General features: G+C 46.3%; 1 protein-coding gene and 1 long non-coding RNA gene across 2 annotated transcripts in view; one reads left to right on the forward strand and one right to left on the reverse strand.

Moving 5' to 3' along the window:
- Nucleotides 1-3,162: 3,162 nt before the first annotated feature.
- On the reverse strand, nucleotides 3,163-24,355 carry LOC310835280. The gene is made up of 3 exons (XR_014559499.1): nucleotides 24,255-24,355; nucleotides 10,868-10,930; nucleotides 3,163-3,323 (listed from the first exon to the last, which is right to left on the reverse strand). It is a non-coding gene; the product is annotated as an uncharacterized lncRNA (long non-coding RNA).
- Nucleotides 24,356-25,577: 1,222 nt separating this feature from the next.
- RIMKLB (ribosomal modification protein rimK like family member B) overlaps nucleotides 25,578-27,083 on the forward strand; it is a 37,618-nt gene continuing 36,112 nt past the window's right edge. Inside the window, exon 1 of the mRNA XM_083719490.1 lies at nucleotides 25,578-26,673. The gene's annotated coding sequence lies outside the window, so the exon portion shown is untranslated. The remainder of the gene's footprint in view (nucleotides 26,674-27,083) is intronic.

The following is a 27,083-nucleotide window of genomic DNA, read 5'->3' on the forward strand; positions in this document are numbered from 1 at the left end:
GAAGAAACAGGGCCCATTGTCACCAACAATGGACAACAACCCAGATCTGCTGTATTTATCTCCTGTTGAAATGTAGAGCTATCTCTAGTTTGTGGCAAGCTTTGAAGCAGCCACTATGTCAGAACTGAAAGCTTAGAATGTGACGATACTTATAAAATATTGACATACCATGAACCCAGGGCCAGCCCTTCCATGAGGCAGAATGAGGCAGCTGCCTCAGGTGGCAAATTTTGAGGAGTAGAAAGTGGCTAGAAATGTGTGCCGTGTGATGCGTCCTGCAGCCCCTAAGCTAGCTTGCTGCCCCAGTAGAGGACCCTGCTCTGCCACCAGTGCTGAAGTAAAATTCAATCACCAACCTAGTCGGATTTTGTGCACAGAATGGCCTTCGCCTCAGGCATAAAAATGGCTTGGGCTGCACCTGCATAAACCTGGCTTCAGTGTTGCTGCGAAATGCAGAAGAGGACTTGAGTGGCGTTGTAGGCAAAAACAATATTGTGAGGCTATACAGAATGCATGTTACCGCTAAGATAGGGTGAAAGTCTAAGAGGGAGCCATAGCCTAGCCATTTCCTTGCTTTTTTGGCATCAGAAATCTGAATGTTAAACTGACGTCTTTGTTTTCTTAAATCCTGGCTCTTTCCCCCTCTAAAAAGCTGGCAAATGGTGCCATTGCACATTGTAAACACTGGAGGGAGCTGCAAGATAGCAGCAAAGAAACCACATTTTCAAGCGGCCTCCATTTACATTGCACAGTTCCTCAAAATATGCAGTTCTCTGTGTTAGTTGCAGGAGATCGTAGGTCAGCTGAGTTCCGCTGCCCTCAGCAGTATCCTGACAGGACCCTGCTTTCTAGACCACAGTCCCTTGCCTAGATGCTGGAGACAAATCTTCAGTTGCCCAAACCCTGGATGTTTTTCCTTCCGTAAGCTGCAAATTTCTGGAATTCCCAGAATCGCTTCCCCCACCCCCAGGAACTCCAAGAAATGTCTGCATTCATATTCAGACCATCAATGTAGGAGACTCCATTCTGTTTTCAGCTGTTTTGGTTCATGTTACTGACAAGAGAATTTTCCTCTCACCAGCTGTTCATTCCTGCACATCTAATGCACAGTTCCTTCCCTGGGCATGGCTCCCCTGTTCCATAGCAATAACTGGTCTGTACCTTTGGAATTTTGATGGGGTTTTGAATCTCTGTTAAATGGAGCGAGTGAAGACAGAGGCAGCTTTAGGGCAGCACAACCAGTTCCCCCGCACAGGGCGCCTTCCATCCTTCTTCCCAAAACCTAGGAAGCGCCGGGCTTTGGGAGGGAGGTGTGAGGGCTCTGACAGATCCTAGAATCCTTTTGCCTCCTTCCCAAAACCTAGTTAGCGCTTGCCCAGCTTTGGAGTGGTGGCATGAGGGCTAGTGTGGTGGGTGCCGAATTTTGGCCTGATGTTATGTACTGAGTTGAATAGGATCCAAACTGCAGCAGTCTGATTGGTCCTAAAACAATAGGATCCAAATTGCAGCAGTCTGATTGGTCCTAGAACAATAGGATTCAGAATGCAGCAGTCTGATTGGTCCTAGAACAATGCAGCAATATGATTGGTTGGCAGGAACCACCCAATCATGCTCCAGATAGAAGTGAATCCACAACCTGATTGGCTTACAGTAGAATTCCAGAATTAGCCAATCATGTGCAGCCCATTGTGTAAATAATGTATATAAAGCAGATACTTTGAGGGGACATTCATTCATTTCTCCTCACCACTATGAGCTGAATAAAGAGCATGAAATCACTTTGCGACTCTGAGTATATTTCACCTGGCACAAAAGGTAAAGGTAAAGGACCCCTGACAGTTAGGTCCAGTCGCAGACGTCTCTGGGGTTGCGGCGCTTATCTCGCTTTACAGGCCAAGGGAGCCAGTGTTTGTCCGCAGACAGTTTTTCTGGGTCGTGTGGCCAGCATGACTAAGCTGCTTCTAGCACAATGGAACACCGAAACCAGAGCAGCACACGGAAACGCCGTTTACCTTCCTGATGGAGCGGTACCTATTTATCTACTTGCACTTTTTGGCGTGCTTTCGAACTACTAGGTTGGCAGGAGCTGGGACCAAGCAATGGGAGCTCACCCCGTCACGGGGATTCGAACCGCCAACCTTCTGATCGGCAAGCCCAAGAGGCTCAGTGGTTTAGACCACAGCGCCAACCTTGTCCCAAAAGGTAAAGGACCCCTGACAGTTAAGTCCAGTCGCAGACGACTCTGGGGTTGCGGCGCTCATCTTGCTTTACAGGCCAAGGGAGCTAGCGTTTGTCCACAGACAGGGCGCCATATTACCAAGGTCCACCTCTGATAAAGATCTATATCAGGAACAATGGTGTAATAAAGATCTACATCAAGAGCAAGGGTAGGACAAGACCAGCAGTGTCTTCAGTTTGGAAGAGGATGATCTGGCCTGCAAGGAGCAAGCCACAGCCATCACTGTTAACCATGCCAGCTGCAGCAGTGGGCAATGCATTCCTTGGAGCCCAGATCTGCTGCCTCTGTGGATCCTGCCGACTGAGGCAGTCACCTCACCTTGCCTCATGAGTGGGCTGGCCCTGGCAATACTTTTGACTGGGACCCTGGTTGATCCAAGGGGGTCTAGTGGTTTTGCTACTGCCAGTCCCAAGTTTCGCGATGCTTTCTGCGTCCAAATTGGGAGGTTTTTTGTTGCATGCTTGAGGAACTTTTAAGAGTAGAAAAACTGTACAGGTACTAACTGCATGTTCCTTCTGTTCTCCCTCCTTCATTGTCCTGCGCTCATAAGCTAAACCTGCATTAAGTTACATATCAGTGATTAGGCATTAATGAGCTGCAGCGCAGTGTCTGAGCGCACCGGTGTGAATAATGTAAGAACTGTGTGTTCAGCTAAGTCACTGTGGGCGAGGTCACCAGTTCTTGGGTCACAAAGCTCACTTAACTGAATCCCACACAATGGCATGGCCTCCAGCAGTTTCATCTCCTCCTTTGTTGAGCCTCTGATACCAGCGGAGATTATTAACCTTATACGCCTCAAGTTTGTTTAGTGCCATTACTTTCCCAAGCACGATTCACTCCTAACCGGAATTACGCTCAGCACATTTTAAAAATGGGAGCACTGCTAAAATCTAGAATGCTCAGGTATCTCTCACTTGCCTGTGTCCGTTTTGCAGCTGCAGCTTGATCTGGCAGCCGATGTCGTCAAACCTCCTCTTGTATCAAGATCACACAGGGAGAAACACAGTCCATGTAACCCACTTTTGCAGAGCAGTTTTTCAAAGTAACAGGCTGTGGTGGATCCCATCGATGCCGTCATTAAACACTTTAAAAAGAAACAAATAACAATTGGTGACCTGCAATTTCTGTGGCAGATGGAAGCTCGTCATAAGCACCTGCTCCAATTTGTCTACTCCCACTTTAGCAGAGGGCTTGGCCCATTCCTAATACTACACCCATGCGCTTTATTTCTTTTTGGCTACTGTTTCTTTTGACTATTTTATATATTTGTCTTTAACCATTTTTAGCAATAGTTTTTATGTTTTTATATTTTTATGCTGTGGTCTAAACCACTGAGCCTAGGGCTTGCTGATCAGAAGGTCTGTGGTTCGAATCCCCACGACGGGGTGAACTCCCGTTGTTCAGTCCCTGCTCCTGCCAACCTAGCAGTTCGAAAGTACGTCAAAGTGCAAGTAGATTAATAGGTACCGCTCTGACGGGAAAGTAAACGGTGTTTCCGTGCGCTGCTCTGGTTTCACCAGAAGCGGCTTAGTCATGCCAGCCACATGACCTAGAAAAACTGTCTGCAGACAAACGCCGGCTCCCTCAGCCAACAAAGAGAGATGAGCACCCCAACCCCAGTGTCGTTCGCGACTGGACTTATCTGTCAGGGGTCCTTTACCTTTACCTTTACCTAAGCCCCTTAGATGTTTTCTGAACAGTCACATATAAATGTTGTTAAATAAATAACAAGGAAACCTCCTTGTGGTAATAAAAGTGCCAGAGCACTTGCAAAGCTAAGCAGGGTCTAATATGGTTTCAAATCCGATGGGGGACCATGTGTTGAGATTCCTGCATTGCAGGGGGTTGGACTAGATGACCCTTGGGCACCTTCCAACTCTACGATTCTATGATAGAGATGTAGAACGCATGGTTCTCATTCCTCCAGTGTATTTACTGTGCTTCAGAAATAGCACAGCTGACAGGAAGCTCCACAACATCAGTCAAGATAGCCACACCAAGTCTCACCTTGAGTTTAAACAATAACAGTGCAGCCCTTATCTGTTTAGGAGCTCAACCCCCAATCCAGGAATGGGGACACCTGTGTGGCCCTCCAGATGTTGTTCAACTCCAACAAGCATGGTCAGTGGTCAGGGATGACGGAAGATTGACGTCCGACAAAGAAAGCACCCAAAGTCAATGCCCATGAATTAGAATTTAGTATGAACATCATGTCCCACGCTTTATTTTGTGTGGATCCCCAGATCAGACTGAAAATGTGTGCTGTTAAGGACTCAGAAAGATGCTCTGAAATATGAGGGTCTGTTTTGAACTGTAACCCCCACAGCCTTTGAAAGGGATATTAGGAGGGGGGACGGACCCAGGCTTCTGCCCTCTTGGACTAGCCAAATACAATTTTGATGCTTGTAGCCGAAAATCCACATCTTTCCCACTAATTAAGATAGATTTTACCCCATCTGGACATTCTCTTGCTCAAGCTTTATTGAAATGAGGTGTTGTTGTGAGGCGTATATATCCTGTTCAGAACGACACAAAGACTCGGCTGCCTGAGGTGACTGGGCCACCCCCACCACCTCCCCAATTCATATAGATGTCTGTGTGGAGAGAGATGCGGGAGGAAGGGAGAGGAAGAACAGCAGCGCTTGGCTCTCCTCCTGTTGGCTGCATTTCGCTCACACACCTTGGTTTATTTAATACTTAGCTTTCCAGAGTGCTTCCAAGTGCTCAGGGCACTTCACGTACCCTGGGCTAGATCCAAAGAGGCCCTAGCAAGAGTCAAGGTGCTTCTGCCTGCCTGGGGAGGGGTAACGTGACCCGCTATTTCCATTTGCAGCTCCCTCGCATCACCTCTCACAACATTCCCCTGAGTCCCCTGGGGCAGCACAGGGAGCTAGCTGTAGCATGGAGGAGGGAGCTGGGTAAAGTCCCATTCCGCAAGTGGAGTTATGTTCACTGTTTGCTGGATCAAAGCCGTCCCCTTGCTGCAATCCTTACAACAGTTTTGGAAGGAAGGTGGGCGTTATTGTCAGCACATTGCGCAAGGGAAGATGTGGCTAAGTGGGGCTTGCATAAGGCATCCTGGTGAATTCAGGGCAAAGGTGAGGCTCAAATGGGGGGCTTCATTGATCCATAACTGAGTCACTCCCTCCCCACCGCCACACACAATTCTACACCAGCTCACTATTTAGATATTATTTGTTTAGTTGCTGCCTTTGTAGATGCCCTTCCAGGCAAAGAAGTTTACACTAACAATGTACAATTCAAGTCTTAAAAAATAAATCTAAGTTCCAACATGCAAAAAGTCTAACCAAACAGCAGAAAGCCTAAGCCAATCAAACGGAACAACAGCATAAGCCAAGTAACAAAGCTTTGAAAATCTAATTGCTGAGGGAATGGTGAAAAAGAGGGGAGAGTGTGTGTCTGCTGAATCTCCAGTGGAACAGAGCTTTAAGGAACAGAAAAAGACTAAAGCCACAATTTATGGTACCCAGAAAAAAGGACTTGGTTGGCAGATCTTAAGGCCTGCTGAGGCTCATACAAGATAAGATGCTTCCTGAAATAGGCAAGACTGGGCTTCAAAGATGAAGGCCAAAACCTTGAATTGAACGCAGGAAGAGCCTGGCAGCCAATAAAGATGTTTCAAAATGGTGGTTGTGTGTTTACAATGCCTTCAGCCCTTTAGCAGACAGGTTCTCAACCAGCTGAAGCTTCTGAACTGTCTTCAAGAGCAGTCACAGCAGAATCTCTAAGCCATGGAAGTCATCAATACAAGAATGACCATAGATGCCTCAGGGGAAGCCTTCCGCAGGTTGCAGGCTACATCAGTCCCAGTATAGACAATGGTTAGGGACAATGGAGCTGTGGTCCAACAACATCTGGAGGGCTATATCGCATTGACTGTATCAGAGCTAGAGCCTAACCTAGCAACAGGAACAACGGGACTATTATCCAGTGGTGATGGAAAGAACTCCAGACCACAGTGGTTACATGAGCATCTTGGAACTATGCTGAGCCCAGAAGTGCTTCCCAATTGTGAACATGATCCCTAAAGGACAAATGCAACGCCATGAACCCTGAATAGCTCAGTTGGTTACAGCATGGTGCTGATAATGCCAAGGTTGCAGGTTCAATTCCCATATTCCTGCATTGCAGGGGGTTGGACTAGATGATCCTCAAGGTCCCATCCAAATCTACAATTCTATGATTCTATGAAGAGAAGATTATTTCCGCAACCAACCTGTTTACTGAGCCTACCACCACCATCTCTGTATTGACTCTTGTCTGGGTTGAACTATTTATTCATCCTCGTCTGGACCACCACTGACCAAGTACTCATTAAGGGTGACAAATGCCCCACCTCAACATGATGAAAAGGAGAAATAGAGCTGAGTGTCATCAGCATTTTGATGCTACTGGACTCCAAATCTCTGAACAACTTCACCCAGTAGTACAATGTAGATGTTAAAAAGCCTGGGAGATTATTTTGTCTTTTTTGTGGTAAACCACTTTGAGATTTTCTCTACAATCAAGCAATATAATATATCTCACAAAATAAATAAATAGAATCCCATGGAATCCTATGGAGGAACAAGAGTTTCTTAGACACAACATCCAGAATACAGTGGTACCTCAAGTTAAGTACTTAATTCATTCCGGAGGTCCGTTCTTAACCTGAAACTGTTCTTAACCTGAAGCACCACTTTAGCTGGTTGGGCCTCCCGCTGCCGCCACGCGTCTGAGCACGATTTCTGTTCTCATTCTGAAGCAAAGTTCTTAAGCTGAGGTAATATTTCTGGGTTAGTGGAGTCTGTAACCTGAAGCGTATGTAACTCAAGGTACCACTATATGTATGTCCGGAAGCAATGGAACAATTACAATACATGATCTCCAGACACTCAACAATACTCTCTTGCTAGTTCCTGAGCCCTCAACTTGCACTGGCAAGTCTTGAAAGTGACCAGGTGTGATGGCCTGAGAATCCGATTCAGAGGCGGAACCGGAGGAACCCCAGCCTGCGCAAGAGTCCCTGCCTCCAGGGCCAGCTGAGCTGGGGCGGGGCCTTGGATCTGAAGCGCCTGCACCTGTGGTGCAGGCACCAGGTGATTCCACTCTAGCTTCGGAGGTGATTAAGGACACAGTGCCTACAGGTGCGCCTCTCCCAGCCCTGCCAGAGGAAGGTGCGTCTCCCCCTGGGTCCAGTAACTCCCCAGCCTCTCCTGAACTTCAGAGGCTTAGGGCAGAGAGGCAGAGGGAACTGGTTTCTCCCAGGAGGAGTGCTCGCCTTAAGGCCAGGAGAGGCGAGACTCCTGGGGGCCGGGACCACCCCTGGCCTCAGAGAAGATAAAGGCCAGTCAGCCCGGTCCCAGGTTGTGGGAGCAACGTCGTTGAGTACCTGCTCCTGCCCGGACCCAGATCTGACCCTCCAGTGTTCCTGTCCCCGCCTGGCTTCCTGCTTCGGACCTCACCCCGCTCCTTGTGAACTGTTTCCAGGCTAGTGACCCAGGAACGGACTTTGACTACGCCAATGGTAACCTTCCCCCCGGGACCAGCACACCAGGACCCGCCCAGAAGAATTCAAGAAAAGTGCTGTGTTAATACTTTAAGAGAGCACAGAACTTCTTTGTTCCATGTGACTAACTGGATTGTTGCAGAGAAACAGAGACATAAACAAGTCTTCCTTCAAATCTTGCTCACTTCTTTCTGACAACAGATACAGCTATCTTCCCAAGCATGTATTACTTTCAACTTTTGATTCAACTTTTGAAAGGTCGGCTTCAGCTCCTCCCACATTCAGACCCATTGCAAAAAAAATGGTATATATTTATGATTCCTGGTTCCTAGTTCCTTACTTGCATGAAAGGTCAAAACACAGTTCAACCAGAAAAGATTGGAAGTTTATATGTCCAGGAAGCAACTCCAGCAATGTACAGGGTTTTACCCTCTTAGCAAAATGTCCCACACACCTGAACTCTTGTTTTCACAACACAAAATGCAATACACTGCTAGCTATTCCTGCCGTAGTTAGTATTTCTGAGCTAAGGCATCAACAATCTTCTGTTATCTGATTGGGTAAATTTCTACAAATAAACACCCACATTTTTGCAAGATGATACATGGGTTAGTAACCTGTAGGTGGAGAAATGATTGAAACTTGGACAAAGGCTCAGCTGTGTCTTTATTTCCCCCCCCCCCCCAGCTTTTTACTTTACAGTTTGAGGGCACAACACATATTCACTACAGTACCATGAATTACACCTCCATTTAGCATTATTAGAGCAACATTGGACACTGATGAATGTAAGATACTTTCAATTTTATTCAGGTATCAGGAAATAAACTGTGCTCTGCAAGTCAGAACACACAATTTCTTTGGCTCACAATTGCTCAGTCAATGGAAGAAACTATAGGTTTCTGGGGAGTGGGGGGGGGTGAGGTGCCTCCCTCTGCTTGCACTGTGTGACAATAATCATGGAAACTTTCCTTGGGAACGACAACTAATATGTTGAGCTATCCTTATTCATCATTGCAACAGCCTTTGAAATGTCCTCAACCTCTCCCAGGACTGGGCTCAAAATTGGGGCAATTTGCAGCTCAAAATGTGCTGCTTGTGTGCAAATGTTTACTCAAACGTTTTAAAGTTAAAACTGTGTGCTCGTATCTCCCTTCCCTGATCCCTTTCCCTTCATCTTTAAGCAGTTCTCCCTGCTGAAAAGTTTTCTGCGTCTTTCCTTTCTTTAGGCTCAACACACTTTCCAAGTGTTGCCCACATTTTTCTGGCTGTGTCTGCTGCTCTCCGTTTTGGTTTTTCCCGCTTCCACCATGGCTGCTCTCTTTCCCTTCTTAACATCCCTCTTCTTCTTTTTGTCTGCCTCTGTTCATCTTTCTCACAACTCTCCTCTGTGCTCCTTGCTGCTGTCTCTTGCTTTCCCCGTCTCCTTGGTTTCTTTTCAGTCACCTTCACTGGAATGTTGGCAGCAACCTTTCTCTCCCCCAGCCCACCCCACCCTCCCATGCCAGAAAACAAAGAAACTAAATAAATTAAATATCTCAAAAAGCCTGTTGGCTGGCGAATTCTGCTTCTGAAGGCTCTGCATTCTGAAAGTCTTTCTTCTCCCTGTAGTCAGTGAATAGTTATGCTCTCTAGCCACCCCACCCCTCCAGACCTTGTGAGTGATGGATTACACTGCAGTAAAGGCTGGGAGCACTGCAGAAAGAAAAGGCTGGAGAGGGGAGGAGCAGAAGAAAAGACTGTCAGCATCAGGGTGGGAAGGAGAGGGATGAATGTGTGTGTGTGTGTGTGTGTGCGTGCGTGCATGGGCGCATGTGTGCAGACGGCGCCATTCTATCTTTGGCTGGGTAGATGGAACTGGGCTTTGAGACAGAGAGCCAAAAGACAGGCTCTTGCCACTGACTGCTGTATCTAAAGCAAAGGTGCAGCGAACAGAAGCACACAGGAAGAAAAGAACAGCAGCAAGAGCACTTTTGCCAGAGAGGCACATCTCAGAACATAGGATACGGCTTGGAAGGCAGAACTACTGTGTTTCCTTTGTGGTATGACCCATGCTCCACAACTGCATGCTTCTTTGCACCAGCTAATGCAAAACAGCCTGTGCTGGTGATGCGAAAATGTGCAAAGAGTTGAGATGTGCGCAATAAGGAAATGTGACAATATGACCTTCAGGTCAGAACTGGCAATGCTGGCTGAGTGGGGTGCAGCTTAAATGCTCCAGGAATGGTGCAGTGGGAAGGTCTAACGGTACTGGGAACACTGTGTGAGCCAGAACAAGAAGATACCATCCCTGACCGGCTAGCTCCAAGACATGCAGTGAAACTTTTGGAATTAGGTGCCTCAGAACATGTGCATCATAGCAAAGTGAAAAAGCAGGGAGCACTCTATGGTGCATTTTGGAATATTTTGAAATTTGAAAAAATCTATTTGAAAAAAATAGATTGTTTGCACAAAGGACTCTCTTCAATTCTGTGTCCCATGCTTCATTTTATCTTCCCTCTCTCCCTCTATTTCTGCTCTGAATTCCATTTATTCTTCTCACCATCCCCCACAGCTTCCCCCTCATCTTGATTCCTTTTTGCCTCTTTTAAAAGCTGTCACTTCCTTTCCTTTCCTTCCATGCTTCTTCCTATTCCATCATCATTTGGAATCCTCTCTCTCCCCCATTGTCTCCTCCAGTTCCTCATTGGTTTCACCTATGCAGTTTCTCCATTCTCACATTTAGTGCAGGAAAACCAAGTGCATTCTAAGCAATCTTTCATTGTGATCAGTTCTGATTCAGGCAGGCAATAGTAACGAGGACTTGTAACTGACTGTGGCAGCCTTTTTTCTCATTCTCAGATAGGGTACTTCCCAAAAGGAGGAAGCAAGCAATGCGGATGGGAGGAAAGAAAGTGGAGGAGGGGAAAGGGAGTGTTTGCTGTTTGTGCAATCAGCTTTCAGGAAGAGTCCCCACCCTGCAACTGCTACCCTCACTATCTCCTCCTCCCCTGCTGCTACTGAAGCCTCCCTTGCAAGCTTGGCTTAGGTTCCCTTCCCGCCATTCCCTTCTTTCCCCATCTGCATCCTTCCTCCTAGCATCACAATGTATCAGAGGCAGCTGCCATCTACACACTGACCTACTTCTCCCTTCAAAGCATCTCCTCCTCCTCCTCCTCCTCTGCTTCCAGCAATTGCAGTGTCTGAAATAGAAAGAAGGTGGGGAGAGAGCAATTATATCCTCAGTAAGCACAACATTCACCCTTTATGTAAGGCTACCCCACAGAGGAAATGGGTTATCAGGAGAGACCTTCCCCCACATTGCTTTTGAACATATGTGGTTATATTTACAGCCAGTACAGAACTATATGGTTAAAGGATGAAGCTGGAGAAAAAATTGAGGGAAAGGATAACTTTCCCACAATGAGACCAATCACTTCACCACTTTTACTATTTCAAAACACAGACACACAGGGTATTGTAAGAACAAGGATATAAATAGAGGCTTTTAAAATTGGTTAATAAAGGCATACAGATTGCAGGGCAAATGGTGAAACATTCTTGAAAGGCACACATTTTTCATGCCAACACGGGACACTCAAATGAAAATTCAGATCTGGCCAGCCCTGCTATTTGCTGAAGGATGTCTGGCAATCTGGCAGGAGTGAGATTTAAGAAAGGATGGAATGCAGGAAGAGTAGATTAGCCATGGATAGACAGAGGTAGAAAGAATAAGAACAGCACAATGGCTCTACACTTCATGTAACAAACATAATTTCTGCAGACACAGTTTCACAGGTCTTTTACACAGACAGCATACACAGCACAGTTAACATTTCACACTATAGTAGATAACAAAACTGCATTTTTAAAAAGACACTAATGCTTGGGCTGAGCCGTAGCTACGCAAGGGGAGGGGCTAGCCAGTTTTTTTTGCCCTGTGACACCTCCAGAGGGGCACCACTGAGGCTCCCAACCTGTGTGGGTGTGTATGCAAATGTGCCTGGGTGTGTGTGCCAAACTGGGTCTTTGAGGTGGGTGATATAACGCTTAGTTTTGCCCCTGGCTTGGGAGCCCCATTCCAATCTCAAGATATTGGCATGTGTGCATAGATGTTTAAAAATGCAGGTATACTACACACACTTGGTTTTTGCTGCAAGGAATACCTGCAGCAGTTATGTCTGACACGTGGAGTCCAGCGCCACAAAGGAGAACAAAAGTGGGAAGGAGAACAGTCAAGACCAAGAAGAGGAAGATGGGAAAATTACCAATGCATTCCTTCCACCTTGTTACTACTACACCTGGAAAATACATTTTCTTGCATTAACTAAGACGCACATAGTTCCAAACAAAGAAGTGCAGCTTTGGCCTCAGACTGGTATAGGGTAAAAGGCTTAAGCTTTATTTCCCCATGATATTCTGCCTCCTGTTTGATATGGCACGCATAAACAGAAACACCACCAATGGCTTTCCTGCCCTTCCCTATTTTTCTCTCTTCTCTGGGTCTTCTCCTCAAGATGTGAGATGAGGTTTTATATTTCAGACTTGGTCCCAATGAGGCTTTTGGTCAGACTTCACTTCTCCTAATCCAATCAGCCCTTAAAAGCTATGGACAAACTTCAGGGGAGCACCTTCTGATATTTGTAGATGCCATTTTTGGATTGTTCCCATTTGTTCTCCATTAGTGGATACTATCTAATATTAAATATTGATCAAATGACTTCAGAACAAAAGTGTACCTCCATGTTTTGTTTGGGGCGACAGGCTGAAATACACCCATTTTTAATGAATGAATGAATGAATGAATGAATGAATCTTTTGCTCTATTAGCATTCATTGGTTCTACAAAGTGCTTTCCAGCCTGGATCTCACTCATCTAACAATTGTATGAAGGAAGCCATCAATAGCCCCATTTTGCAGTGAGAGTAACATACACAATCATTTCAATCGTGGCCAGGCAGTAACCACCACATAACGGAGCAGAGAACTATTAACACTGCCTAAAGTGAAAGGTGAGGACTACATGACCCATGTGGTCCCTTCCAGTTCTATGGCTCTTCAATTCTAGGTTTCTATGAATATGGCGGGACATGGGTGGCGCTGTGGGTTAAACCACAGAGCCTAGGACTTGCCGATCAGAAGGTTGGTGGTTCAAATCCCCGCGACACAGTGAGCTCCCGTTGCTCGGTCCCTGCTCCTGCCAACCTAGCAGTTCGAAAGCACGTCAAAGTGCAAGCAGATAAATATGTACCGCTCCGGCGGGAAGGTAAACGGCGTTTTCGTGCTCTGCTCTGGTTCGCCAGAAGTGGCTTAGCCATGCTGGCCACATGACCCAGAAGCTGTACGCCGGCTCCCTCGGCCAATAATGTGAGATGAGCGCCACAACCCCAGAGTTGGCCATGACTGGACCTAATGGCCAGGGGTCCCTTTACTATGAATATGGCAGGTGGTGCTTCCCTCCCATCGCTCCACCTCCATCCTCAGGCAAAGCTTTGCACACCAACTTAAAGGCGGCAGCCTCAGAAGGCATAATGGAAGGGTCAGTGAAAGAGATGGGGTGGCAACACTGCTCCAGTCCTCCCAGCCTCCTTATGGAGATTCTGCGGCATGCCGGATCTTGGTGGTTCACACGAGTGAATGTCAGAGTAGGACCTGGGAGAAAACAGGATTCAAATCCTCCCCAGGCAGCTGAACCATGGGTGAGCTTGGTTCAGTCACTGTCTCAGCCAGCCTAGCCTACCTCACATGGTTTTTGTGGGGATAAAATGGGGAGATTGAGAAGCCTGCCTGCCACCTTGAGCTCCTTGCTAGATTATAAATGTGACAGTTAAAATTCTAATTAATTAATGTGCGCCAGCTTAATCTGGGAGAGCAAGCTCCGCTGAGATTTACTTAGACGTGTAGGGCTGCGGTGTTAGGAAGGGAATAAAAGTAATCGCTTTTGGAGCAGATGCACCCCTTTCTCCACTTCCCCTTAGTTCAATCCCGCAAGCAGAAGCGACGGCGGCAGCATCCTTTGGATAGGAAGGGACGGCCCCGGGGAAGGAGAAGCGTTTAGGCGCGTTCCTGTCCTTCTGAGGAGGTGGAGTCGCGGCCGCCGCCGCCGCCCCTTTGCTGCTGCTGCTGCTTTCTGCTTCTGCTGAGGCCGGTTCTAGCCGGCTTGCACCAGAAGATGGCAAGGCGGCGCCGCAAAGCTGCAAAAGTCGCTGCCTGTGCTCCTCCAGCTGGCGCGCGAGGAAGGCAGGAAAGGGGAGGAGGCGGCGGCGCGCAAGCGGCTGCAGGCCCCGCGAACGCGCGCGCCACGTCCCCCACCCACCTCCCTGGGACGCGGAGTGCTCCTCCTCCCTCCTCTTCCCACTGATCGCCCCAGGGAAGAGGTCTTGCTGCGTTCTTGGACTCTTCGGCGGCCTGGCGCGAGGGAAGCATCTTGCCAGCCAACGCCCAGGTTTCCCAGGCTGGGCCTGGGTGCAGTCTTGGAAGAAGGCGCTCCGCTGGTCTTCCAGCCCCAGAAAGGCAGCGGACGCGCTTCTCACGCGCTTGGCTGAAATACGCATGCAGGCAGAGCCATCCACAAACACACACACACACACACGGAAATGGGGAGGGAAGCTGCAGCCTGGTAAGAGGCGAATGTGCTGCTGCAGAACATCTCCTTAGTAAGCAGGCAACAGACTCCGTGTGCCACGTGCATGAAGCCGCCGCAAAGAACGGAGCTGCGGCGCGCTCCCCACGTCTGGTTTTCTGATCTGGCATCCGTTCAAGGCTAGTGTGCGTACTTCCCCCTTGCGCCAGGTCCTCTGGAAATCGATACTGGGAGGACTAGCTCTCCAAAGGCCCTTGAATAAATGATCAGGGTCCGGCTTGCTGCTAAGGCAGACAGGATACCAGGATCGTCGTCGGTGACACTAAAACAGCCCACTTTAGGAAGCCGAGTGCTGTACCGTTTTCTCTCTGCTGCAGTTTTTGCCTCCTTGGGATCAGCAGGAGCTATGCGAGAGTGCTGGCACAATGGTGCGGTTCTTAGTCGCTTCAGCGGCATTGGACAGGAGAACCTCTGAGTGGGAATTATTCCATGGAGTAGAGTTTGCCTTCCTGCCTTAATGGTGCCTAAAGTCTACCATCTGAGAGGGATGTTTCATGGCAGGGCTGCCCTTGCAAGGTCTTGGATGTAACTGATAGGCACTCGGTTGGATAATGCAGGGGTGGCTCCAAATGGGTTTGTGAATAGCAGGAATGCTACACGGTGTTTGCAGACCCAAATATGTCAGTATTCTTTCCCATCGCATCTCTGCCACAGTTGCACCTCACTTTTTCCCATTTTCTCTCTAAAGCTCATTTTATTTTATTTATAATCTAGGCAGATTGTGTGATCATACAGTAGTCCCCCAGCAAAATTCCAGTTAATTTCCACAGATCTGCATTGCCTCCTTGCACTTTTTAAAGGTATGTTCTGATCTCAGAAACCATTGATCAATTGTACACTATAATTGTACAGCTATTAATCACACTTGGCAATACTACATGCATACTTTTCTTTGGACAAAGGAACATAATATTAAGGGCCCAATCCTATACTTCAGCTACATGGGCTGGGGGGCTATTGGATATGGTGATTGCCTCCCTACACTGGCAGCATGTGAGATATGCCACCACCGTGTGAGAGCCACTAATATGACTGCACAGATATGCTGGGGTATGTTGCTCTGGTATAACAGTCAAAATGGAGATGAGACATGGGCGAGACGGGGAAGAAACAGGCTCTCATCAAATCCTATATGCCAGTTTGCTGCTGCAATTGTTTCTCGTGTCTCTCCTGCCTTGCCATATGTCAATACTATATTGTCCCCAACAGCTTCATTTAGATGTTAAAGCCTTGGGGAAAAGACTCTATTCTATGGCACCCTACAATATAACTGTCAGGGGACAGTGGAACAATTATCCAATGTTACCTACCCCCAGGCCGGTGCAAAGGGGGGCGGGCAGCCGGGTACACTTCCCCCAGCAATCACAGAAGTAGGCCTGCCACTATAATGCTCCCTTCTAGCAATGTCACCCAAACATATCCTGGTCAGTCCCAATCACTCACACGCTCACCAACCTTCCCGCTGGAAGAATCACACCAGTGTTCATGCATCCCTTATACATCCACATGTACCATCATCACACTAGCTATCATGGGGGAAAATGACTTGCTGATAAACACCATACAATATTCTAGCTATAAGGATAACATATAATAATGAGTTCTAGCACTCATCCCTTCCCTACTTCGTCAGGAGTCACAAACAATCCTCCCTATCTCTCACTCATAGCATCTGCCACAAATTGGTAGATAATTACTGGCAATTGGACTCAATCAAATGCAGCTACTTAGACCAGCTTGGTGCCCCCCAGATGTTTTTGACTACAATTCCCATCAGCCCCAGCCAGCAGGGCTCTGCAAGCTGTGAAATAAAGGTTTGAACTTTCAAGAAAAGTGACTGCCTTTCAAATGTTGATGAAAGTCAGGGCATGTTTTTAAAGGGGGATGCCACAACTATGTTATTTATTTATTTTTTGATGATGATTTTGAAGATCTATGCCTCTATTCAAAAAAAGCTTCCCCAAGATGGCACATAGTCATTATAAAATATATTAAAATGACATGTTCAAATATATAAAAGGATGTCACATAGAGGAGGGAGAAAGGTTGCTTTCTGCTGCTCCAGAGAAGCGGACACGGAGCAATGGATCCAAACTACAAGAAAGAAGATTCCACCTAAACATTAGGAAGAACTTCCTGACAGTAAGAGCTGTTCGACAGTGGAATTTGCTGCCAAGAAGTGTGGTGGAGTCTCCTTCTTTGGAGGTCTTTAAGCAGAGGCTTGACAACCATATGTCAGGAGTGCTCTAATGGTGTTTCCTGCTTGGCAGGGGGTTGGGACTCGATGGCCCTTGTGGTCTCTTCCAACTCTATGATTCTATGAACATAATTGTCTTAAATTGTAAAACAGAGAGCAGTATAAAATGCTTCACACCAGGAGAAAAGACACATTATTTAAATCTGTTGATTTAAATACACCATTAATGAATACAGCAGTAGGAAATATGTCTGACAGGGAAGTTCTTACTTGAGTTCAAAGGGAAAGGGATAGAATACAAGCATCTGCAATATACATTTAGAAAGCATGCATTTGCCTAAAAGATGAATAGAGACAACTGTTCGCTTTTTTAACAGTTAAAAGAAGGCTTCAGAATCAATACACGCCATGCCTAGTGACCCTAGGATGATGTCTGTATCTGCATTCCAACATTTTTTGATAATGTGGAACAGTGATGAAATTGCTTTTCTCCACCCCCTGAAAGTCAGCCAAGAATGTCAGCTGCCTGTAGGCCCATCCATATTCTCACATGACTAAAGATATTTATTCAGACAAGAGACTTTGCATTATGCTTTTGAAATTTATTTGTCAATCCTTGAATCACAATTCAGTATGAAATAGTACTGAACGATTCAAAGAACCAATTGAGTAGTTGACACAAACACTTCTCAAGAAATCAAATGACCAGAACTTACAAGTACAAATTTCTTATATTTGAATCAAAGAGTGAGTTCAAAGTCTAAATAGTACCATCTTTGTGTAAAGCCACCATTCAAGAAACCTAGAGTTGTATCCAACTAAGTTTTACTTAGAACAGACCCTTTGAAATTAATAGACTTACCTTAGCCATGCTAATTCATTTCCGTTCATTCCACTCTGAATAAAACTTTGTGGAATACCACCCCAGGACTCAATTTGTATATTTGGGAAAATGCTTCATCACCCTCATGCCTGAGATGTAAAGAAAAAATGAAGCATATTAAATTACTAAACAAAGAAAAGGGTGGGGAGGAACATTACCATGTCAAACACAAGCAGAAGTGCCTCACAACTGCTAATGCAGGGATATGACCCTAGTCTAGAGGAAGTTGGATTCCAACTCTGCCTGCATCTTCTATGTTGTAGTTTGGAAGTACCGGTACTTTTCCCCACATGGTATACCAGATTTAATTATTCTTTAGATACAGCAGATTATTTTTTTAATACTCTAACGTGCTTTAGTGGATCGTCTTCAATTATGTTGTTGTTCGCCACCTTGGTGACTTCTTGATTAAAAGTTGTGTATAAATTGTTTTAATAAATGAACCATCCTGAACTTTATTTTTTCCTCAGAACCTAACTCACCTTGCTCTGGGTTGGGGAAAAAGATTTAAAGAGTGCAGCCTAAGTCCTGCTGTGGAAATGCCCATATACAGTGCACTCTTTTTTCTTTCTCATGCTTTCTCTCAGAAGGGAACCAGTAAAAAATTTTGTCCTCCTTCTGACATGGTTCATAGGTGCTTTTTTCAGGAAAAGGTGTCTGCCTCATCCCCATACATGCTCATGGCTCACTCAGCCATGGAGGGTATGCCTGCCATTATGGAGGGTCACAATAAGCCCTTTTCTTCCTTTTGAATGGCATATGGACACTGTAGACTGCCAGCCTAAACTGAAAGTGGTAATGCCTGGAGTTGTTTCAACCAGAGTTCTGCAAATTGCATCAGATATAGACATTTTTCTTCCTGCTCCAGTTCCCGTAGCTGAAGGGAAGGTCCAATAGCTACAGGTGCCACCACTACTCTTCCTAGTTCAGAGAAAGGTTTCAGGCTAGAGAAAGTTCTTCCCCTTGTTATTTTAGAAGCAGAATCCATTCTAGGGGTATGTCCAGAAGTCAAGTTACATTTTTCTGCCTCCCCTATCTTTCCAAAGGCAATCCTGGGAGCAAAGTGCTTTTCCTATTGCTGTGTTCTGTGTTGATTGCCCCTTAAGAGAGAATGGTTCTTCCATTAACCTCTAGGCCCCAGCCCTGCAAATCTAGGGAGCTGCTCTCCTTTCCATTGGTTCTTTTGCTAGGGCTTCCTCCGTTGATGGTAAGGGTTCTAATAATACTTTTGAAGAAGAATAGTGCACAGGGGCAAATCAGATTCTTTTTGGTCTGGTATGTTCTGGACACCTTTCAGTTAAATGTTTCAGAAACTCTTCCAGCACCCACCAAACCAGTTGGAATAGACCTACCTTTTCCTACTCTGTTTGTCTCAGGTTCCTTGGTTCCTTTCCTGGTGTGTGAATTTGCCATCAGAAAATAAAGAATGGGCTGAACCCCTTTGGGTGGGGTAAACCATCCCTTTCTTGTTCAAGAAATTATATTACCCAAGGATGTTTTAACAAGTGTTGTGTGAAGAGATGGTTTAGTGGCTCCCTTAACTCCTAAAGCTCCATTAATTTGGATGAGATAATGTGGGGCTGACACGAACCCCTTGACATGTTGAAAGAATGTATTAAAGGGATTGTGGGACCCTTCCTGTTGCCATGCTCTCCTAATATCTGCATGTTCAAATTACATCAGAAGTTCTACTTGTGTGCACTGGTACATGAGTAGAAGTTTTGATGTAACTTTGAATGTGTGGTCACCAGAAGAATGTGAGGGTGGTGTGGGGGCATGGCTTTCCCACGTGGCCCCATGCCCCCTTCCCATCTCCTCTAAATACATGGAGGGGTTGTGTGAAGCCCCAGATTGCAGAGTATACCTTGCATAGGAGAGTTGAGGCTTTAGCCCTAGCCTTTGAGCCTCCTTGGCTTCTTCATACTTGCCAGGGCTGCCCTCATATCAGCAAATGAGATTAGCCTCACCAGCAGTCTTTTCACAGATGCTTTCCTAGATGCTTTGCAAACAGAAACCCACTCAAACAAGAGAGAGGCTGTCTATGTGTGCCTCCTAAAAAAAGGGACCAGAAACTCTCCACTTTGAAACATTCCTTTCATCCCTCTTTTCTTCCCAGAATAGATGTGACAACAACAGGCCCAAATGGCATTCTTCCAAGTCAAAAGGCAGCTCCATATATTCTTAACTCTTTGGTAACAGGCCCTCTCTTCCTCATGACTAGAGGGATGCCAGCCTTAACTCCTTCCTTTTAGTGGCAAACTTCAGGCCTTTACAGACACCTGGAGGACCATCAGTTCATTAAGGAAGATGTTACAAATGCTTCATAAATGCTCTTTCCTTGGATACTTTCATATTTTGTTGGATTGGGTCATTCCATCCCCTGTCTGCAGCATGGAAGAACACAAGTTGAAATGTGTGCAGCAGAGGGGAACCAAGATGATGAAGGGTCTGGAAACAAAGCCTTATGAGGGAACGGTTGAGGGAACTGGGTATGTTCAGCCCAGAGGAGAAAAGATTGAGAGGTGATATGTTACCCATCTTCAAATATCTGAAGGGCTGTCACAGGAAAGATGGAGCAAGCTTGTTTTCTGCTGCTCCAGAGGGTAGGATCTGAGCCAATGGCTTCACATTACAAGAAAGGAGATTCCGACTAAACATTAGGAAGAACTTTCTGATGGTAAGAACTATTTGACATTGGAACAGGCTACTTCAGAAGGTGATGGACTTTCCTTCATTGGAGGTTTTAAAAAAGAGGCTGGATATCCATCTGTGGGGGATTCTTTAGTTGTGATTCCTGCATTGGGCTAGATGACACTTGCATCCCTGATCCAGCTCTACAATTGTATGATTCTATTGCCTCCACATTCACGTTCACCCTTGTCATTGAACTTTCTAGGATTCACTTGAAGGAAAAACCAGTTCCAGTTTGGAGCCCTTTCCTTCAGTATCTTCTCCAGCCTCTGAAGCATCTGAGAACCCTGACTGCTCATCCATTTTACATAGATTATTTTTATTAGTGTCCCTTCCTTCCGCCAAGGAATCGGAACATCCACCTTACCTCAGCTGAGGTGTCTCAGCATCCTAGTAAACAAAACCTGTCCAATAGATCCAGCATCCAGGAGTTCCCCTCAATACATGTCTGAACAGTGTTTCTCTTTCAGAAGAGAGGATTTTGACCCCTTCAGAATAAGTTACCCAGTTCATCTTCAATCCCTCACCAGACTGCTAGGCAAGATTATTTGCATCATGGTTAGTCTCTTCAAAAACCTTTCTGTTACCCTTCTACGATGAGACCCTATCTTTCTTAAATCCTTCCCTAAGTGGTTCACAAGAGCTAGCACTTCAAGCAAGTCATCGAGACAGGAGTTCCTGCACTGTTCCATCAGCCTAGAGACTAGTGCCGGATTTACATATAAGTTAAACAAGCTCTAGCTTAGGGCCCCACTCTCTTGGAGGCCCCCCCAAAAAAATTTAAAGGATGTACATTTCCAAAATATAAGACAAAAAACAAATAAAATAAAACTTACATACAGTGTTTTGTGTTGTGTAGGTTTCTATGATGTAAGTAATGGGCTCTGCCTGCTAGCCTGTTCCCTGAAATATGACATAAAAAGGGCCCCATTACCTTCAGTAGCTTAGGGCTGCATCAAACCTAAATCTGGCTCTGCTAGAAACTGTGGTAATAACTGGTGTCAACCAGTCTAGCTGAGCCATGCAAGCTGAGCAATGTTTAAGGGACATGGTGGCAGAAGGAGACCTCTTGTAGCATAAGCCTCTTTGAACTTTGGGTGAGTCAACTTCCATTGAAAGCCTTTCCTAAATGACACAGTTCCAGAGATATCCTTGTTCACCTGGACAGCATATGTAGTAAGTCTTATGTCAACAGACAAGCAGGAATGCGTTTTCCACAACTCCTCAAAGAGGTGATCTGTTCGCTTCCTTGAGCAGAAACTTATTACTTCCCTGGTAACCAGAATCTGAGGAGAGGGCTTCTGGAAGATTTTTCAGGAGGTCTGGTTCTTATTTCCAGAACAATCAAGAGAATTGGGAATCAGAAGACACATATCATCTTTATTGCCCCCCATTTCCTATAGGTTTCAGACTCTCAGTCCATGATCTCTTCTGGAAATTCTGGATTGCTGCATGACATGCCTCCTCCTACAACTGCCTGGAGGTTGAAAGGCAGACTCTTGTAGCCCCGAGCTGCCATTCCAGAGTAATTTCCACTCTTTTAGTCTCATGCAAATCTCCCACCTCTGTACCAATAATACTTTGGTTTCTACCACCTTCTACATGATTTCAAAATAAACTTAACAGAATAGAAGGGCCTTTTAAAAGGCTGTGACAGCAGCCCTTGGAGCTTCCAGGCCTTCATATAAATTTCTTGAAAAGATGGATTTCTGCTCTTTCCAGCATAACTGCAAGTTCTGGAGGACATCCCATTTCTTCTAATACCTGCAAACTTCCTATCTGATATCTCCACCTCCAGTTTGCTGTATGCCTTCTTGGAGTCTAAATGTGGCTTTCAAAGTTCCTCCTTGGAGCTTATTTAAACCCCTTGAAGCTGCTTCCCTTAATTTACTCACCCTCAAAACAAATTTGCTACTGACCGTAAACCTCAGCACACTGGGTTTTTGAGATCTGGGCCTTTTCTGTAGAACTTGAACTATGTATTCCCAAAATGACAAGAATTATCCTGTGTTATTACCCTTCAAGTTAACATTAATTTGACCTATCATGGAGCAGGGGGTTGATCTTGCCATTCTTTAGCTCTTATCTCCCAAAGAACAAGCGCCACGTTTCAGGAAAGAACCCCCCTGGAAGAACCCCCCTGGATGAAATGTTCAAAACAGCCTCTTGGGTCTCTGTAGACAGGCCACTACAGGACTGAAACATATGCCACTATTTAAGGCAGTTTCCTAAACCAGGATCCATAACAACCTGTATATCCTAGGGCTCAGAATATGTGGGGGTATTTGGATACCAAGTTCTCCCTTCCAGGGATGTACAGTGGTACCTCGGTTTTTTAACGTTTCTGTTGGCGAATGTTTTGGAACTCGAACGCCATAAACCCAGAAGTAAATGCTTCGATTTTCGAACACGCCTTGGAAGTCAAACATGCCACATGGCTTTGATATTGTGTATTCCTTATTGAGACTTTCGTTTTGAGTTTTTGAATGTTTTGGAACTCGAACGGTCTTCTGGAACAGATTACATTCGAAAACCAAGGTATCACTGTACTACTTTTTAAAAATACCAGTCAGAAGTGTCTTCCTGCCCATGTGGGGAGAAAGTATTATTTTTACCCTGATGAACATTCATCCTCATGGGTAGGACATCCTGCCCATCTCTGCATTTACGCCAGTTACTATGAATCTTATATTTTCCAGATTTTGTTTGATTTTTTGGAGAGTGGGAATTATCTTGCTCTCTGTTCCAATTAATATGAACTGTTGGTTTCATTTCTTCCCATTCTATGGTGGTAGTTCTTCTTTCTAGCTCTTTCTATTGCAGATGCTTTTTCTTTAATTTGCTATGTAATTGAGTACAGTATATGGTGAGCATTTCTCACCTTACAGGAAGTGACTTTTTAGCCCTGTTTTCACAGTCCCAGAGGCAGGACCTAACTGAATCCGGAATGTCCTCTGCCCCCGACCTGAATTCTCATCAGGTAAGAACTGCATTCCTCCACCATCCAAGACTTATCTCTGCTGTTTAACATTGTTGTAAAAGTATTGAATTGCATATGTCAGGAGTAGGCAACCTTTTTCTGACCAGTGGGGCAGATCTTAATCTCCTCACCCATGGTGGGACAAATCTGACAGGGCAGGGCGAGAGCACCTACCTGTCAGTCACCTGATGCCATAGTGATGTCAGGTGGCGCTATATTTTGAGGCCCTTGTTGTCGCAACTTCAAAGTACTGTACAATGCAGGGCAGTTTTTTAAAGGGCTTTCAAACAGACCTGCGCTGTTCTTTGAACTTTGGGGTTTTGGAGGTTCAAAGAGCAATGCTGGGAGAGAGAAGTAGCTTCCAGTGTCCATCAGCTGTTGAGTAGAAGCAGGCCTTAGTCTAGCAAAGGAATGATCTGGAGCTCACTTTAAACTACTGATAGTTCCTTTTCAAAAATGTATTTATTAAACTGTCTCCTAGGGATTCTCCACTAGCGTAGCATAAACCATACAAGGCACTCTGGCATGCGTTAAAACAGTGTTTTTCAGCCTTTTTTGGGCAAAGGCACACTTGTTTCATGAAAAAAATCACGAGGCACACCACCATTAGAAAATGTTAAAAAAATTAACTCTGTGCCTATATTGACTATATATAAAGTAATTCTCTTGAATAGGAATCAAATAAACACAAAGAAAGTATTTTATAATTACTTTATTATGAAATAGTAAGTAAACAGAAATATGAAAAATTATAAAATACTTTATTTTTAAATCTTTTGAATTTTTCAATTTTTCCCACGGCACACCAGGCTACATCTCGCGGCACACTAGTGTGCCACGGAACAGTGGTTGAAAAACACTGTGTTCAAATACTTGGTAAGTGATTTGATGACGTTTTGTGGCACTTGTTAAAAAATCAAGAGAATTTTTATAAGTACATAGTTTCCTGATAAGTTCTTTTTGAAGCCCTGCCCTTATCCACCCCACACCTGACATCATGTGTAGAGACTGTGTGTAGGGCAGGTGGATGTAACACCCCCAAAATGGCCCAGCAAGCCACATCTTGGATGATATGGGTACATGTGGGTGAAGAAAGTTCCATATAAATATTAAAGGTTGTGAGAATTACTTACATAAAATGAGTTTAAGTGGGAAGGTGGCTTTGAAGATGTGTGAGCATGAATTCCTGGAAGTTGCTCCATAGGGTTAAGAGAACTCATGTTAGGCAATGTGCGGCAAGCTGGGGGGCAGCAGCAATATTAGGCAGCAGCCCTAAACAATAGGTGGTTTCTACACTCATCTGTAATATGGAAATAACACTGGCTTGCTTCATAAGGTTGCTGTGTGTAGTGTGTTCATTTAGAAGAGTTCATCTTGCCTGTCTCCTAGGGATTCACCACTAGCGTAGCATAAACCATACAAGGCACTCTGGCATGCGTTAAAATACTTGGTAAGTGATTTGATGACGTTTTGTGGCACTTCAGTTAAAAAAATCAAGAGAATTTATGAGGTTCAGTGTCCTGAGTCCATGTTTTTGTGCTGTAGTGGTGCAGGGAACACACAGCCCACGTATTTTTGTGGTGCATACTGTGGGCAGGGATGTGATCTGATGACAATTTAGGTAGAATCCATGTGGATAGGTGGAGTGGATTGACATTTCTGCCTCATAGTGGTGCTGTGAAGCCCTGGATCTGTAACCGCCCCCCCCCCATTTCATGATGCCTTTTGGGGAAGCCTATACAGGAAAAAACCATGCCAATTCATGTATGTGTGCATGATCTTCTCGCTTTTGCACCAGGACGGCTCTGCAATTTTCACAGTTCAGCTGATGAACGTTGATGCAAAGTGCAATTTAGCAGTTTTTTCGGGGGGGGGGGGGCCTGCCATGTAAAAACCACGTACTGATTCTTGGTTTTGCGCCACGGCACCGGGTGTGGCAATTTTCCTGGCTGAGGGTGTAGCTTTGCCACCTGCAGTTTGATGGTGGAGGGCGGTGAGTGTCCCACCCCACGGAAAGATGCCGACAGTATTTTTAGAAACGTGACAGTTATTGAAATCCAGATCATTTCTCTCCTTCTTTTCAGCGTTATTCCACTCCTTTTTCCCTCAGAGCCCTCGCTGTGAGGCGTTCGCACCTCAGGGCAAGCGCGGGCTTACGTTTGCGCGTTTTCCTTTCACTCCAGAGGCCTACAAAGCGGGCGAATACGACGGAAAAAAAATATATATTTTTGGCGGAGGAGGGGTTGGGATGTAGAACTGGCCACGAATTCTTGGGGTGCGTGGGGTTAAATATCTCCTCAGCTTCGTCGGGAACCATTACGCCGCGTCGGAGCCAGGAGAGTAGGAACGGCGGCGGCACTTCCCCCGGCTGCTTCCAGCTCACTTCCCCTTGTCTCTCCCTCACAACACGCAGCGCCCCCACCCCAAGTTTTTAACGATCCGAGCCACCTCAGAGGGCGGCAGCCCAGTTGGAGCGCGCGCTCGGCGGCGAGGGGAGGCGGGGCGCTCGCGCTCTCTCCGCGCGCCTTTCCCGCTCCTCGAGCCTGATTGGCTGCGAGGAAGGGGAGGGGGCTTCGAGACAACGGGCGCGCGAGGGAAAAGGGGCGGCGGCGGCGGAGGCGCCCCTTCCCGCTCCCCCCACCCACCCTCTCACCGCGTACAGACTCGACGCCTTCCCTCGTTCCCCTCACGCCGCGGGCGCGCGCGCTGACGGCCGCGTCTTTCGGTTCCCCCCTCCCCGCTTTTTCTCCCGTCCCCCTCCCTTTTAACCCTTTCCCTTCCTTTTCTTTAGGTCTGCCCGCTCCCCCCCCCCCGCCCACCGCCCGCTGCTCTTTTCCCCATCCTTTCCTCATCCGGCTCGTCAGTCGGGAAGGCAGAGCTCGGCCGTGAGGCGGTTTCTGAGGAGGCTCGCTCTGCAGAACAGCCTCTGGGGGCGAGCGAGGGGCGGGAGCTGGGTGGGTGGGTTGCCTGCCTGCCTGCCTTTAAAGTCGAGGGGGGAGGGAGGCATTAATTGCTCGCTTCTAAACGAGGGCAAGTCGCCCCTCCCTCCTTCCCCCCTCCCCAACTTTCACGGTTTGGGTTGTGGACTCGCGGAAAGCTTCCCCCCCCCCAACCTCAAAGCGCGCGCGAGGAGGGCGGGGCAGATTCCGTCCACCCGTCTACGCCCCCCCCCCTTTGTTTTCAGCCGTACTTCGCAATTTCTCCCAATTATTGATCATGATCACCGGAAATAATCGGGCAGGGTACTAAGGAGGGCGGGGAGGGGAGGGGGGAAAACATCCCCACCCCCAATCTTTGTTCTTCGGATTCGCAAAGCGCTGGTTTAGCCCTCTTCGTTTTGCTGTAACTTCTCCCCTTCCCCCCTCTCCCACCCCATCCCCCCGTTTGAGGCCCCCCCTAGTTTATTTTTATTAACCCTCTTTCCCTAATAATCCAGGGAGGGGTCGGAAGACCGACGCATCTCTTTCTTTCTCTCTCCCCCCGACCCCCCCAACCCTAAATCTAAAGTGCTGTTCACAGGAGGAGGAACAGGAGTCGGAAAGAAGCAACCAGGTTAGTCATTCATGTAAAAGCCGTGCTGCCGACGTGATATTGGCTTCTGACTCATTTTCTGTGTTCAAGATGGGGAACGCACGTGCATATTTTATTTTATAATTCTTTGTCTGAACGCGGGATGCTCCGGCGTTTGTGTCGACCTGCAAAAGCTACTGTGTGGGGAGTATAGTGTATTTTTGGCTTGTGTCATCTTAAAGCCCTTTCTGTTGGACCTTTAAAAAAACATACCTGTTTTTTAAAGAACGAACGAACGGTAGCTCGGATAGAAAATACAATATCCCTGCAGACTTGTGTGCTAATGTCCGTTTTGTAGTAATTATTCTGCTTATTCCGTATAAGCAAACTCTGTGCCTGAAACAATGACCTTTGCTTTTCTTGGGGGCTTAACAGTTTTACACATTAATTTG

Source organism: Podarcis gaigeae (genome assembly GCF_964106915.1).
Source record: "Podarcis gaigeae genome assembly, chromosome: 17".
NCBI lineage: Eukaryota > Metazoa > Chordata > Lepidosauria > Squamata > Lacertidae > Podarcis > Podarcis gaigeae.